Source organism: Aquarana catesbeiana, linkage group LG03, assembly GCF_042186555.1.
Source record: "Aquarana catesbeiana isolate 2022-GZ linkage group LG03, ASM4218655v1, whole genome shotgun sequence".
In the NCBI taxonomy this organism is placed as follows: domain Eukaryota; kingdom Metazoa; phylum Chordata; class Amphibia; order Anura; family Ranidae; genus Aquarana; species Aquarana catesbeiana.
The window spans coordinates 513,879,237-513,893,924 of record NC_133326.1 but is presented as its reverse complement, the minus strand read 5'-3'; the positions used below and the strand labels follow the sequence as shown (position 1 = coordinate 513,893,924).

At 40.1% G+C, this 14,688-nt stretch overlaps 1 long non-coding RNA gene across 1 annotated transcript; it reads right to left on the bottom strand.

The window, feature by feature from the left end:
- Window positions 1–1,159: 1,159 nt before the first annotated feature.
- LOC141134612 (uncharacterized) lies at window positions 1,160–3,945 on the bottom strand. Its single transcript, XR_012243235.1, has 2 exons — window positions 3,795–3,945; window positions 1,160–2,115 (listed from the first exon to the last, which is right to left on the bottom strand). It is a non-coding gene; the product is annotated as an uncharacterized lncRNA (long non-coding RNA).
- Window positions 3,946–14,688: the final 10,743 nt, after the last annotated feature.

Sequence of the window (14,688 nt, the reverse complement as noted above, 5' to 3'; positions counted from 1 at the left end):
AAAGTAATGACAGTGTCAATTCTGCAACTGAGCAAATTTTAGTGTTTTTGATTTGATTACATTATTGAATAATTTTTATTATTATATTATTTGGTATAATTCTTTATAGTTATTTATTATAGTATAATTTATGATTTCGTGTTTCAAACTTTATCATAACCGAGATGTCTACTAGACTCTGGTTTGGACAGATTTAAGTGAGTTTTCCTAAGAATTACAGGCCTACAATATAAAACGCCAAATTTCCATGCAAAATAATTGTACCGCTTTCAGCATAAAAAATATGAAATAATCATACCGCCAGGGAGGTTAATATAGTTTCTAGAGATTCTATGCACCACCACCAACACCTCAGTGCTCTCAGAGCTCTCACCTCATATCCACAGAATATAAGCCTTGAATGCTAATGGGCACAAGCTGTTCCCTCCTGCTGGGGACTCCTCTGCAAATCCTCACGCAGAAGATCCAGGCTCATGTATGGGGGTGAAGTGAACAGACAAGCATCTAATGGTGCATTATATTTCCAAACCAATTTATTAAAAGTATTAAAATCTGCTTATATCCAAGCACAGTAAAAAGCGCTTCAAATGGTAAAAACATCGACGTTATCTCCTCTCACATCACTTCCGGTCTGCTACGTCTTATGGCCATACCCTATGCGTTACGTCACATAACGTGACTTCTTCAGGGGAAGAAGCTTATTTATGTTTACACCATACTGAATTTATTGCAATATGTTTTCATTCTTAATTCAAATTCATTTTTGAGTTTGAATTTGAATTGAAAATAACAAATATATGAAACGAATCCGAATATACTAAACAAATTCAGATAGTGAATTATTCTAACATAACGAATATTATGTAACATTAACTTAACGAAGAAATGCAAAATGAAACTAAACAAATTTTTCCGTTGTGCACATCTCTACTTTAGAATAAGGTGCACACATTTTCTAATTAAAATGAGGACACCCTAAAAAACAGGGGTCCTAAAATCGGGCACTCTCCCTAGAAACCAGGGACTTGTGATCACCCTACTTTAAAAGCCAAAGAAGCAAAAGTTAAAGTAGGCCAAATAAAGCATCAGAACGCTGTAATGCTTGCGTCTATCTATTAAGGGTTCTTGCAGTAAAACTAAGGAAACTTGGACCTCTGTGGTATATCAATGTGCTTTTACTAAACACAAAATGCTTTACCATCAAAACTATTACAATATTAGCAATATAATGCAAAGCTGACAGATATACCTATAACAAGAAAAAATGCTACCTACTTCCTAGCTAAACTATGGTCTGTATACAATAAGAATACATGAAAAGGTTACTTAGCTCCGCTAATAGAAACTTCACAATCTCCTTGGCAATGAGGACTATTTGACGATTGCAGGAGATCGGGCGAAAATCGTCTCCAGATTCGGGCAGAGATCTTCCTTGGTGTCACGTCATTACAAAGTCCTAATCTGAGTTTGTGTTCTTGGCTTTTATGTGGAAAGTTTTAAGAAGCCAATCCCATTTGGGCATATCCTTCTCTGCCCCATTACACTGATGTCAAAAATAGCAAAAACTTAAGCTAGAGCTATAGTTGACCAGAACACCTGTATAAACAATGGTAGCAGAGAGGGTATCTTGTTGTTGTTAAATCCAATTTGGGAGTCTTCAAATCAAGACCTTTTTCTGATGAGACAGTGAGTCCAAATCTTAAAAAAATGAGGTGCTTTTAATTCATACACTGCAGTGGAGAAATACAACACAGTTCTCGAATACTATAAGCAAGTGAAAGTGTTTCTGAGCTTACTTCTATAGGTTTATACGATTTTTTTTATGTATGAATATGCATAAAATATGGGTGTGTGTTAAGTGTATTCTAGGCGTGACATAGGTGTGATTGTATAGTTTAGTCCAGTCAATGTCCATATATTCTTAGTAGCAAGGGAACAGTTAAATGGGTGTATACAAAAGACATTTCAGCAGTATGTGGTCGGTTCAGACTGGTTTTGATAAGGAAGTAATTTTGAGCAGCTTTTTGGGTTCTTATCAGTAGTTTGTGTCTCCCACATTTCCAGTAGTTTTGATTTCCCAGGGATTGAAACACAAGTAAAAAAAAAGGGGGACATCTAGGGAAAGAAAAGAAAGTGTATTACCAATTCTTAAAGTGCTAGTCTCTCATACGAATCAGCTAATCTGACTAAGATCTGATAACTATCTGATAACACTATCTCTTCCTTGGGGTCATCTCCCTGAGTTCTAACTGTCATTGTAGTAATCTTTTGTATTCCACATTTAGCACACCTGAAAAACAAATAAGCAAGTAATCCAATAACAATGATTCCCGCTAGGAAAAAACTAATTTGTTGAATCAATAAGCCCATCCACCCACCAATGTTCCAATTACCAAATGGATTCCAATTACTACCCTTTTCAGGTGTGTTGAGATCAATGGCTTGTTTCCTCAGCTTCTCTATCTTCTGGAGATGGGCTCCTATCATGTCTTGTATGCCAGGATCTTCAAACCAGGAACAACAAGCAGTATCATTTGCGAGCACACATAGACCTCCTTCCTTAGCCAACAGATAGTCTAAGGCCAATTTAGTTTGCAGGGTACGCTTGTGTAGTAATCTTAGGTCTGCCGCTATTTAATTGACCGCACTCTCAGTTTCATTAAACATCTGGTCAACTAATGTACAATAATTATTAAAAGCATTTTCCATTTTATTGATCATATTTATACCTCCCCAAACATTGCTGGAAACCATGCCCATATCTTGTCTCCAATATTAAATATATCATCAACCCGTGCAGGCACGGGTTGATGGTAGTCCTCTAAATGATTCATTACTACTTTTGTATATCCTAATGTCATTTTCCTAGACCACAAAAAGGGATGGAGCTACTGTCCCAATATAGCAGGTACCATAACTATGGGGAGGTATCCACCTATAAGCCTTTTGACCACAGATAAGGTGGTAAGGGTCTATTAGTACATATGGTGTAAAAAGTCTATGACCAGGGCAGCGTACATACTCATAGGTCTGATAATTTTAACATTTGGCTGCAGAAACGTTTCCCACCCTAGTATATTGCCACATTCGAGCATAGATTAGACAAAACTGATTCTGATCGAACTGGGGAAATGATCCACTTCAGGTTGAGTATAACCCCATGAGGATGCAATAGGAGATATATGGACAACCTGAGATCTATAGTTTTTGAGTGTATGTGTTATTCCTGTGCAGTCCCCGGAGGCTAAAAACCATTCTAATGCCTTAATGAATTTACCATCTCTAAACAGGATGTAATCTGGGTTTGTCATATTTTCTATTCTGATGTCACATTATATACCTCTTGCCTGTGCTGTGCAAGGGGATATTCCCAAAGGCCTTCGGATATATTTAAAGCAAGGTGATTTTTTTAGAAAAGTAAAACATTTGTGGCATTTCTAGACATACTGGTATGTGGGCAGCCATGTATTGTTTAAAATCAGAGTGAAGGTAAATGAGTTTAACTTCTGGGGCCTGGCTAAGGCCAATGCCTGGCTTTGCCCATAGGGATACAGTTTTCCAGGTGGTTAAATTAATGGGAATGGGTACTAGGTGTATACCTTTTGAACTGTCTGGCCTATGTGAACAGATCCAGCAATTACTCAAGTTACCCCTTATGCCCGCCATCATGTGTAATTTGTACAGATGGTTTTCCTCTATAGCCTTGACTGTTAAGATCAAGTAAAGGCATAGCAGCATTTTACTCATCTTTTACCGTTGGCTGTACTTTCTTGCAATGGCTGGCATGTACTCACGTCTGCTTTCCTTCCAACTTTACAGCTTCGGCAGTTGTCAGGAGTACTTGGTAGGTTCCTTCAATTTGGTCCCAAGGGCACCTTCACATGTTCTTTCACTAGGACCCAATCACCTGGCTGTAAATCATGTGTTCCAGTTACTTGATCTGGAATTGAATCAAAAACAAGCTTGTGCATAACGGTTAGTTGTTTTATGTAAAGTAATTACATAAGAAACAAGATCATTATACATTACAGCAGTCTGGTGTGGAAAATACAATCCTGTCTTAGGTGGGCCCCCAAACAAAATTTCATAAGGGCTCAAGTTCTCTGACTTACAAGTAGGGGTATTCCTGATGCTGTAAAGAACCAGAGGCAACAATTTTGGCCACTGTTTCTTTACTGACCCTTCTCTCGTTCCTGCATAAGTTTAGCTAGCCTGTTTTTAATAACCCCATTGTATCTTTTTATATGGAGATCTTTATACCTACCTCACTTACACGCTTATTGATACATCAAATCAGTGAATACAACCTTGTCTACATAAGAACTGACCCATGCGGTTAGCGCTATAACCAATAAAATTAAGAATGAATAATAACTGTGCGAAAAGGATAACAATCTAATTTATTCAAACTTACTATTGTACAGAAAAGAAACTTGTAATATTGTTATAAAGGACATTCAAGTGCTATCAGTATATCAGGACAAATTGTGGGATAGGAAAAGTTACAGAAAAGATGAAGTCTCACACTAAGACAAGTGAAAGGGGTACATTTATAGAGAAACCTTACGTGCCCTCATGCTTCTTAAATCGTGAACCAAATAGACTGAGCCAATGATCTGAGTTCCAATATATACACACTTGTAAAACCCCACCCCTCCTCACCCCCCTTCCATATGCTAAGACATTGCCACATTCCCTCAAGGGTGGGGGGTTGAAGAGTCCTATTCTCTCACATAAGCCAGATGGGGGTGAGGGGCTCACTTAAGCTAGGACACCAGCTACTATTTTCTGACCAGGTTATTCCTGTTCGCTTCCCACCTCCCACCTCCTTTGAAGTGACATTATTGTGCTACCAAATGGTCAGATAGCTACTCCAGATAACGATCCACAGCAGGGTAAGATGTCTCTGATTCTAAATATGTTCTGAAACTATAGAGTCAATGAAAGATCACTGTAAGTCACATTAATAATAAAGTCCATCACCTTCAGGGCCCAAATCTCCACCACACTTTCTACCTTTCCTGAACTCTGAGGACGATAGGGGGTATGGAAGGCCTGTGCAATTCCCAAGTCCTTGCATATTATTTGCATGATCTGTTCAGTGAAATGTGTTCCTCGGTTGCTCTCAATGGTTTCAGGGACTCCAAAATGACATATTTCGGAAAGGAGCTTCTTTGCTGTTGTCTTGGCATTTGCTTTAGCCACCGGCCAGGCTTCTATCCAGTTTGAAAACATGTCTACGCACATCAAAACATATTGATATTGGCCTGATTTGGACAATTGGATGTAATCAATCTGAAGTCTTTGGAAAGGGAATATTGGCTTGGCCAAATGTCTTTGTGTTACTCTGGTCGGTTTTCCTGGGTTATATTTAACACAGATTATGCATCACTCAACAAAGTCTTGACATGCATTTCTGGAGTATTGCATAAACCATCCAGCCTTTTCAATGTTTCTTTCCATTGCCTTAGAGCCTACATGACCTGGACCATGGGCTAGTTGCATGATCATCTTCTCTGTTTGAGGTGGGACACATATTCCATCCTCCTTGTACAAGAGCCTGTCTTGGTCCTTCTTTGCTCCATCCCTTTCCATGATTTCATATCAATCATTCATATTATATCAATTGCAGATTCTTGCAATTTTTTAATCAGTTCTTTTGCTTTCTGTATTTGTTCTCTTCTCTCCTCCAATCTTTTACAGGCTTCTTCTTCCTTTTCAAAATCAGTGACAAGAGTCATGATTGCTTCCATTGGTGTTTCAGCAGTTTTTCTGGCAGTATGATCAGCCAACTGGTTTCCTTTTTCTTCCATGGTTTGTCCTCCACTATGTGCCTTGACCTTCAGGGTGGCTACTTCATTTGGGAGGGTGACTGTTTCAAAAAGTTATTGAACATATTTCCAGTTTTTAATTGGCAGCAGTTATGAATCCTCTGTTCTTCCATATGGGCCCATAATCATGGACTACTCCTAGCGCACATCTGCTGTCAGTATAGATGTTAGCTGATTGATCTTTTGCGGTCTCACATGCTCTGGTGAGTGCTACTAACTCGGCAACCTGCGCTGAAGGTGATGAAGGGAGTAGTTGGGTCTCAATCACTTCCTCCAATGTTGTCACCGCGTATGCTGTTCTTGGGACTCCATCTTTGTACAGGCATGAACCGTCTACAAACAGGATCAGATCAGGATTTTCAAGAGGAGTGTCCTTTACTGGGGATATTTGCTGCATGTCTTCTTCCATGACTTCCAAGCAATTGTGGTCACCCTCCTCTTTGAGGTCTTCCTCTCTCTCTCTGGGAGAAAGCTGGCAGGATTGATTGTGGTGCATCTTTTCACTTCTATTTCTCCTGATTAAAGCAGGATTGCTTCATACTTGCTCAGCTTTGCCGGTGACAAGTGTTTGGTCCTTTTTTTCTTTCCAAGATTTAATTTGCCGCATGTGTTGTATAAACTGTCAGAGGCTGATTCATCCTTACAATGGCAACCTTCTCAACCAGTAATGCAGCAGCTGCAACTGCTTTTACACAGATTGGTGTTCCCTGGAGGATTGGATCCAGTTGTACACTTTCATAGTCCACTATGTGTGTTCCTGATGGTGACCTCTATGTAAGAACTCCATTGCCTGTGGCTCCCTTAACAGAGCAATATAGTTGGAAGGGTTTGTTTTGGTCAGGTAATTTGAGGGCAGGTGCGACCTGGATATCAGATTTTAACTGAAGACATCCTCCAGTTCCTTTGTCCATTCAAAGGGTGTAGTCAGGGTAGTATACAAGGGTTTCAACTTGGTGTTAGCATCTGGTATCCATTGACTCACATATGACACCATCCCGATGAATTCTCTGAGCTGCTTGTGATTTTTCGGATGAGGCATATTAGTTATTGTCCGTTTTCTTTCAATGTCAATGTGTTTGGTTCCAGGGCCTAGACAGTGACCAAGAAATTTCATATTAGATTTGCACCATTGTACCTTTTCCTTTGACACTCTACAATTCTGTTCACTGAGATATTTCAACAGAGAATGAGAGTCTTTTTCACAATGTTCTTGTGTGTCTGCACATAGTAAGATGTCGTCAATGTACACCTTGATCACTGTGCCTTCATGGGCTGGTTGCCACCTGTTTAGGATTGTCATCATGGCCTTTGAGGATGCACTTGGAGATGAAATCATTCCTTGCGGAATTCTTGTCCAGGTATACATTTCTCCTTCAAACTGGAAAGCAAAGTGTTCATGGCTTTCTTCATCCAAGGCAACACTAAAGAAAGCATTTGCCAGGTCAATTACGGTGTACACCTGTGTTCCTGTAGGTATGTGTTAGGGAAATAATTCACCGTCTCAGACCGTCCTCGGGCATCAAGGTAATATTTATTGCATATGCAAGAGAAATGAATTGCATTACATGTTCATGCTGTCATCGTCATTTCTAAGGAAAATACTGTGGTACATGTCTTTTTTATAAGCCCTGGACACCCCCCTTTCCTGTCTTAAAACATGCCCAGTCTCATGTATTTTCAACTTTATTCTCGACAGAACAGGAAAGGTGGAAGTGTCTGTTACAGACTGTTATCTTCATCTAACAATGGTTACAGGATACTGACTTGAAAACTCCCCAAGCCAACACAAAAATACAGGATATATTCAAAAAACTGCACATCTAAGCTTTTTATATTGCTGACTCCATTTTATTACTAGTCTTTAGCTTAATCATAGATTCATAGCTTATTTCTAGGCCATGATAAACAAAAGGGCGTTTTTCATAACTGACATTTAAAGTATAATTTCTCTAACATCTCCCCCCTTTTATACTAATAATGTCAATACTTCAAATATCCAGGTTCTTTATTTTTTTTACCAGGTATTATCATTTAGACAGATAAGTCCTTAGCGAGAGTTGAAATTCATCATCAGGTTCTGAGTATAGTTCCGTGTCGCTATGGAGGAGCATAGTTTTTGTTAAAGATGTGTCAATCAGTCTTTGAAGAATTCCCCTAATACAGGGAATGCAACAACATCCACACAATGTAAGAACTGCGGCTGCCATGACAATAGAGATAAGCAAACTTTTTGCAAGATCACCCCATTTACCAAACCTTTCAGGGGGTTCTCTACACGAGAGTTCTCAGCTAATTCTTCAGATAGCATTTGTAGGCCTTGTAAGGCCTTGGTGATACTTCCATCAGGTGCCGTATTGTTTGGAATAAAAGTGCAGCAGAAGGTGCCGAACATTTTGCATACCCCGCCCCTTTCTGCCAGCAACATATCCAACGCTATACGGTTCTGCCACGCTGTCAAAGAGGTGGCGTCCAATTGTGCTGCTATACCTTTGATAGCATCTCTGGTGTAATTCACAAACCTCTGCTGGTTGTAGTAGATGTAGTTTATCCAGTCGACGTTCTTTTTGGGCTGGACCCATATGAAGAGTGAGGTGAGTCCTGCTGTTATTTGATTCTGCGCTTTAATTTCATCTGGAACTCCTCGTGGAACACCTATTTCGTCTATATACATTCGGTTGTCAAATGATCCCTGTGGTGTTTCTCGCTTAATAAAAAAGTATTTACCTGGTAGTTTCATTGATTTATCACTCATAGGAACTATATAAAAGGGAAGCAGCAATCGGGTAAGGGCACAACTACCCTCCCATCTAGGTGGCAGTCTGGGCCTTAGTCTCTTATCTCCACACAAACACCAAACATCAGCCAATTGCTGTTTTTGTTCCTGAAACCATTTTAGTTGGTACTTAATGTCTATAGTAAGGGTTGTAGTTGCACAGTATTCAGGGGATAGGGTGCCAACATTTGTACCATTACTGTCATTGTTAGAAAAACAAGTAAAATTTCCTGGTAATGCTTGTACTGATGGGGGTATACTTTGCATTTTAATCTTAGGGTAGCTCTTTTTCTCATTTACACATTCTGACCCAGTAATATTTTATGAAAACATTCTTATTATACAAGTCAAGTCTATTTCCTCTTTAGGGAGAGGAATGGTGGCTAGTTGTGGAATATAATAAGGTTTACAATACAACATTTCATACGGTGTTAGTCCTTTAGCAGTAGGGGTAATTCTTATACTCAACAATGCCATTGGCAAACACTAAACCCATTTATTTTTCCCTGTTTCCTCCAACAATTTTCTTAGTTTACTCTTTAAGGTACCATTGTGTCTCTCCACTGTGCCCACAGATTGTGGGTGGTAGACACAGTGGTTTTTTAGGTCAATATTGTACCATTTACCAATTTGTTGTATTGTTCGATTTACAAAATGGGAGCCGTTGTCACTGTAAATCACAGAGGGGATCCCATGAAATGGAATCACCTCTTTAATAAGTACTTTGGCTACTGACTGTCCATTTGGGTGTGTCAGGAAAAGCTTCCGCCCACTTTATAAACAACAATAATCATAAAATCCATGCATATCGTGTGAAAGGGATAAGAGGGTTGTGGGAAATGACCTCTTAAGGGTCTTAGAGCACCTTGAGCATGGTATCTGGTACAAAGCGGACATGTGAGGCAAAAATTTCTAGAGTCGTTCGTAAACCCATATGTTGTGAACACCTTGTTGATCACCTGTACCATCCCTCCTTTTGAGATATGGGCTTGCCCATGGCTCAATAACGCAGCATATCTAAATAGTGATGTAGGTAAGATGGGTTTACCTTCTGTACTTGTGTATATATACCATTGACCAGCGTTGTCCCTTTAGATAACCACTTTTGTTTTTCACCTGCCGGTGATGTTTTCTGCATTTCTGATAACCATGTTTTATCAATAGCTTTCCGTACCTCATCATTTTCTTGGGGACCTGTATAGAATATGTGTGTGTTTTTTGCAGTCTTTGTCTGTTAGTGCATTCCCTAGAGTAATTGGATCTGTTCCCTTTCTGTGTGCTGTAAGTTTACAAATAGCCACTTGTGTTGGTTTCTGTACATTTTCTAGAAGGGCCAGGATAAGATCTCTATGTGAGATTGGTTTACCTGTGGACGTAATCATACCCCTATTTGTCCATTGCTGGGCAAATATGTGTATAGTAGAAAAAGCGTATTGGCTGTCTGTATAAATATTTACTTTCTTCCCTTCCCCTAGACTACAGGCCCTGGATAGGGCAATAATTTCAGCTTGTTGTGTAGAGTAGGATCTGGGAAGGGGTCTGGCTTCAATGACCTGGTCATGCGTTACTATAGCGTATGCCGTTTGATTTACCCCTTTATCGTCCTTTTTACAAGACCCATCAACACAAAAGGTAATGTCAGCATCTAGAAAGGGAACATCAGTGAGATCCTTCCTTACAATCTACAGTCTGATAAAAGGCTTTACTGTAATTGGGAAGGCTAAACATATAGGAACCCACAATGAGGTGCTTTTACCTTCGTAAATGCATCCTCTGCTTGCACATTCCACTGAATGGAATCTTTTGCAGCCATTAGTGAACCATAGATGAGATCAGAAAGAGGCGCCACCTCAGTAGCATAATTTGCTATCCATGCTCTACAGACATTTGCCTTCCCAAGAAATGACATCATTTCTTTTTTGGTATGTGATTTGGGGACTTGAAGGATGGCCTCTTTTTGGATCTTATGCAAAAGTCTACCTTCTTGAGATAAAATGTAACCCAGGTATTTCACCTTTTTCTTTCCACAGTTGTAATTTGTCTTTGCTGACCTTTTGACCTTGGTCTGCGAGGAAATGCATCAGAACCATGGTAATTTTACATACATTACTACCAGAATGTCATCCACATACAAGAGAATTTAACTCACACTGGGAGGTACAAACCGAGACAAATTATTGGACATTCTTTGTGAGAAGGTAGTTGGACTTTCACAATATCCCTGGGATAACCTAGTGTATGTGTACCTCTCTTTTTTTTTTTTTTTTTGTTTTTTTGTTTTTTTTCCGTGTACATAAATGCAACCCAGAACTGACTGTCTTTGTGTAAGGGAATGGAAAAGAAGGATTACTGTTACCGATAACAGAAAATACCTTGTTCTCTGGGTAGAGCTCGTTCAGGAGGACATGCATGTCTGGGACCACCGGGGCCCTCGGTAATACGCCCTATTGACTGCCTGTAAATCCTGCACGAGTCTCCACCCATCTTTCTCTCCCTTATGCTTCCTATACCTCTGAATCCCTCTGGATTTTAGTTTCTCATCTGTCAGTTGGACCCAGTTCGTGATAAATTCTCCTAGCTCATGCCATGATACCTTGGGATTCTGGGTGACCGAAACACAAGGACAGTATCCTGCCTGTATATTTGCAGAATAGGCTGTGGTAGGAGACAAGTAGCCACGCTATTTCCTTCCTTATCACAGTCCAGGCTTTTTAAGAGAACTTCAGTGTTAGTGAGACTCATTAACTGTTTCTCATAGGACTTATCAGGCCCAGAGGTCTTTTTGTAATACATGGTGCAATAGAGGTTTGTCTGGACCTTTATACCTTTTACTCACAGACTCTTCGTCAATTATTTCTGCCAGGGTTTTGGGTATATTTAATTCCTCAGTTTGCAAATTCCAGGCTGTACCAGTATCAGGGCTCATTATCCACGGCTGTGATTTGTTTTTCACACAGCCGATGGGCTTTGAGACCTCCCTCCACTGGTACGACAGACAACATATCTCTACCCAACAAATTAACAGGTCATTTAGTCAAAATGACAATTTTACACTGATCCTTTTTACCTGTCTGTGGATCTTCCACAGTAAGGCCTTCAGACATGACCTCCTGGTGCATCAACCCATTTTGCAGATTTTACATATACTACACCTTTTTCTTTACCTTTTTCATATCCAGCGGCTGTATTAGGGTCCTACAAGCCCCAGTATCACAGAGAAATATTAGCCATCTACCCTTCACAACCAAGGTTATTTCTGATTTGACTTTAGCATGCAAACAAGTTTCAACAGTGCACACATCCAAAATTTCAGATTCTTTCTCATCATTTTCTTCTGTATCTCTCTCTCTGCAGACATACCAACATCTTCTAGTCATGCTTCTTCCTCTCTGTTTGACCTACATTCTTTTGCCAAGTGACCTCTTTTACCTCACAGGAAACACTCCCCTCTCTTCTTTTTTCCCTCATAATCTTGAATGTGGGGCCTTGTTCAGGTGTTTCCTATCCTTCTGTTCTCCTTCTCAATGACATACACATCATTACCTTCACCTACATAAGCACTTTCCCTTTCTTTACCCTCTTTTTTGATTGGAAGTGCTCAATCAGCTCCTGAAGTCTGCAGATCCTATAGTTGATCATGTGTTTGGTAACAAACTTGATATAGGGGCAAGCAGCCCCTTCAAGATTGCATCCTTTAGCTGTTGCTCATATGGGCTATCATTTACTTGATTTACTGGGACTTCTATTCCAGAGTGATTATTGAAAATCTCCCTCATCTTAACAATGAAATTGTCCACTGTTTCCTCTTCTCCCTGCACATACTGATTTATAATGGACCAGTCGGCTCGACATATCCATCTATTCTATATCCTTGCTATAAGAGCATTTCTCCTGTTTTCTAGTGCTGCATCATCATGAGGCAACACCACTCCCTGGTTGTTTAATCCACTCCAATCTCCCACTACATGATGCCAGTCGGGACCCAGGATCTGTCTGATGACCTGCTCTATTTCCCTCCCATTAAGATGATAGTTAGCAATCATTCCCATGATACCATCCCTGATTTGAGCTATGTTGACCTTGGGATGTGGTACCCCTTCAGTAGTTTTTTTTAACATCCTCGGGGGTCCAGGGGCGATATAACATCATAGTGTTGGGGACTACTATACTTCCTACATTTTGTCCTGCCCTAGGGTTGGGAACTTCAATTAGTGGAAATTCTTCCTCTCCACATTCTGTTTGTTCCCCAACTGAGGGGGATATCAATTGGTTCACCAGGTCCCCGAAAAATTTTGTAACAGTTGCTGTAAAGGGGGTCCCTTGTGGACTCCTCTGGACAGCAAGAGTCATCTTGAGAGGGGGTTTAGCTGCAGCCATAAGAGAATCGGTTGCATCTGCGGGTGACCCAGGTGACCACGGGGGAACAACAAACAGTGGAGAGTCAGGTTGCATTTGGTTTGTTACGTTTTGTTCAGTCAATACTTGCTGAACTAAACTTCAGAGGACGGTCATATTATTGTCCTCCTCTTTGTTCAAAAACATAGTCTTTTTATGGTTTTCTGAATTTAACCTATGGTTAGCCTCCTCAAGCCATTTCTTTGCCTGGGGAAGGCCTAATTTCTTCTGTTTTCTTATTTTCGTGCCAGCATCATTTTTAAGCTTTCTACACAGTATTACACAATAATCCTTATTTAAAAACGCATCAAAATCATACTTTGTTTTCCACATTTTAAGAAGTGTCACATTCTCTTTGTCTAGACTACACATATACTTAACATCTTCATTCATACTAACAGATTTTCCATGGATCATACCTACTTTGTTTATCATGCACACGGAGCTCTTTTTTTGTTAATGTCTTCTCACAATGACACAACACACGCACACAGTATCTTATCACTTGCAATCACTCACAGACTTTCTAGTCATGATATATCACTTCTAGATTACTGATCTTGTGTATTGCTAAAACACTGGTGTCTTAGAGAATTACAAGGAGACTGAGTTCTCCTGACTGTTCTTTCATCGTTACTTAAAACTTCACTAATTTGTAGAGAGCATTTACAGAATTACAAGGAGACTAAATTCTCCCGACTGTTCTTTCATCCTATCAAAACATTTAATATTTCAGTCATTGATCCAAGGGTATTTATGTGCCTGTTCAGGATTAATACAACATATGAGGCTGGCATGAACACTGCGGTCCACCAAATGTCCTATGTTTGTTACCTGGAAATCTATCAGGCCACACCCTTGTATCGGGGGGGGGGGGTTCTTTATCTGGAAGTATTTTTGATCCAAGGGTATTTATATGCCTAGAAATCTATCAGGCCACACCCTTGTATCAACAGGGGGTTCTTTAGGTTTTGATCTAGGAGTATTTATGTGTCCCCAAGGGATTTTCTGCAGTTTACAAGGCTGTCTGGATCTAAGATCCAATCGACAAATTTCCTTTATCTGCACCCGGATATTAGTATGGGACCATACCCCTATATCAAATGACAATTAACCACAAGAAACAAACAAGAACACACAAGAGAGAACACCCGCAGTGCTCGACTGCCGCCAGGTCGCCCTGAGCGCGTCTTCCCAAAACACGGGCTAGTCACTAGGTCTGCCCATCCAGGATGGCCACAGACGGATCTATACGGGGAATACGTGACCACTTATTTCCCGTCAACAAGAGTAAAGCAGATAGGACAGAAACAGATAAACATTCGATCAATCTCTATATTGTATGTATGTATGTATGTATGTATTCAAATCCCTTATTCATCAAATTCCTAATCAAGTCTAACACAAAAGGTTAATAATAAAATAAAAATAAAAATCTTACCTTGTCCCGAGAGCGGTCTCTTGTGCTGATCCGGTAAGTCGCTGCCCGGGAGGCACTAGTTCAGCGGACCGGCCTCTTTTTAACGTCTAATTTAAGACGGAGGACTTACAGTTTTGCCGTACGGTCATCGGTCACTGAGTTGGCCAGTGCGTCTCGGGGAAATTGGACTTCCGGCTCGAAGGACCAAATTGTTAGGGAAATAATTCACCGTCTCAGACCGTCCTCGGGCATCAAGGTAATATTTATTG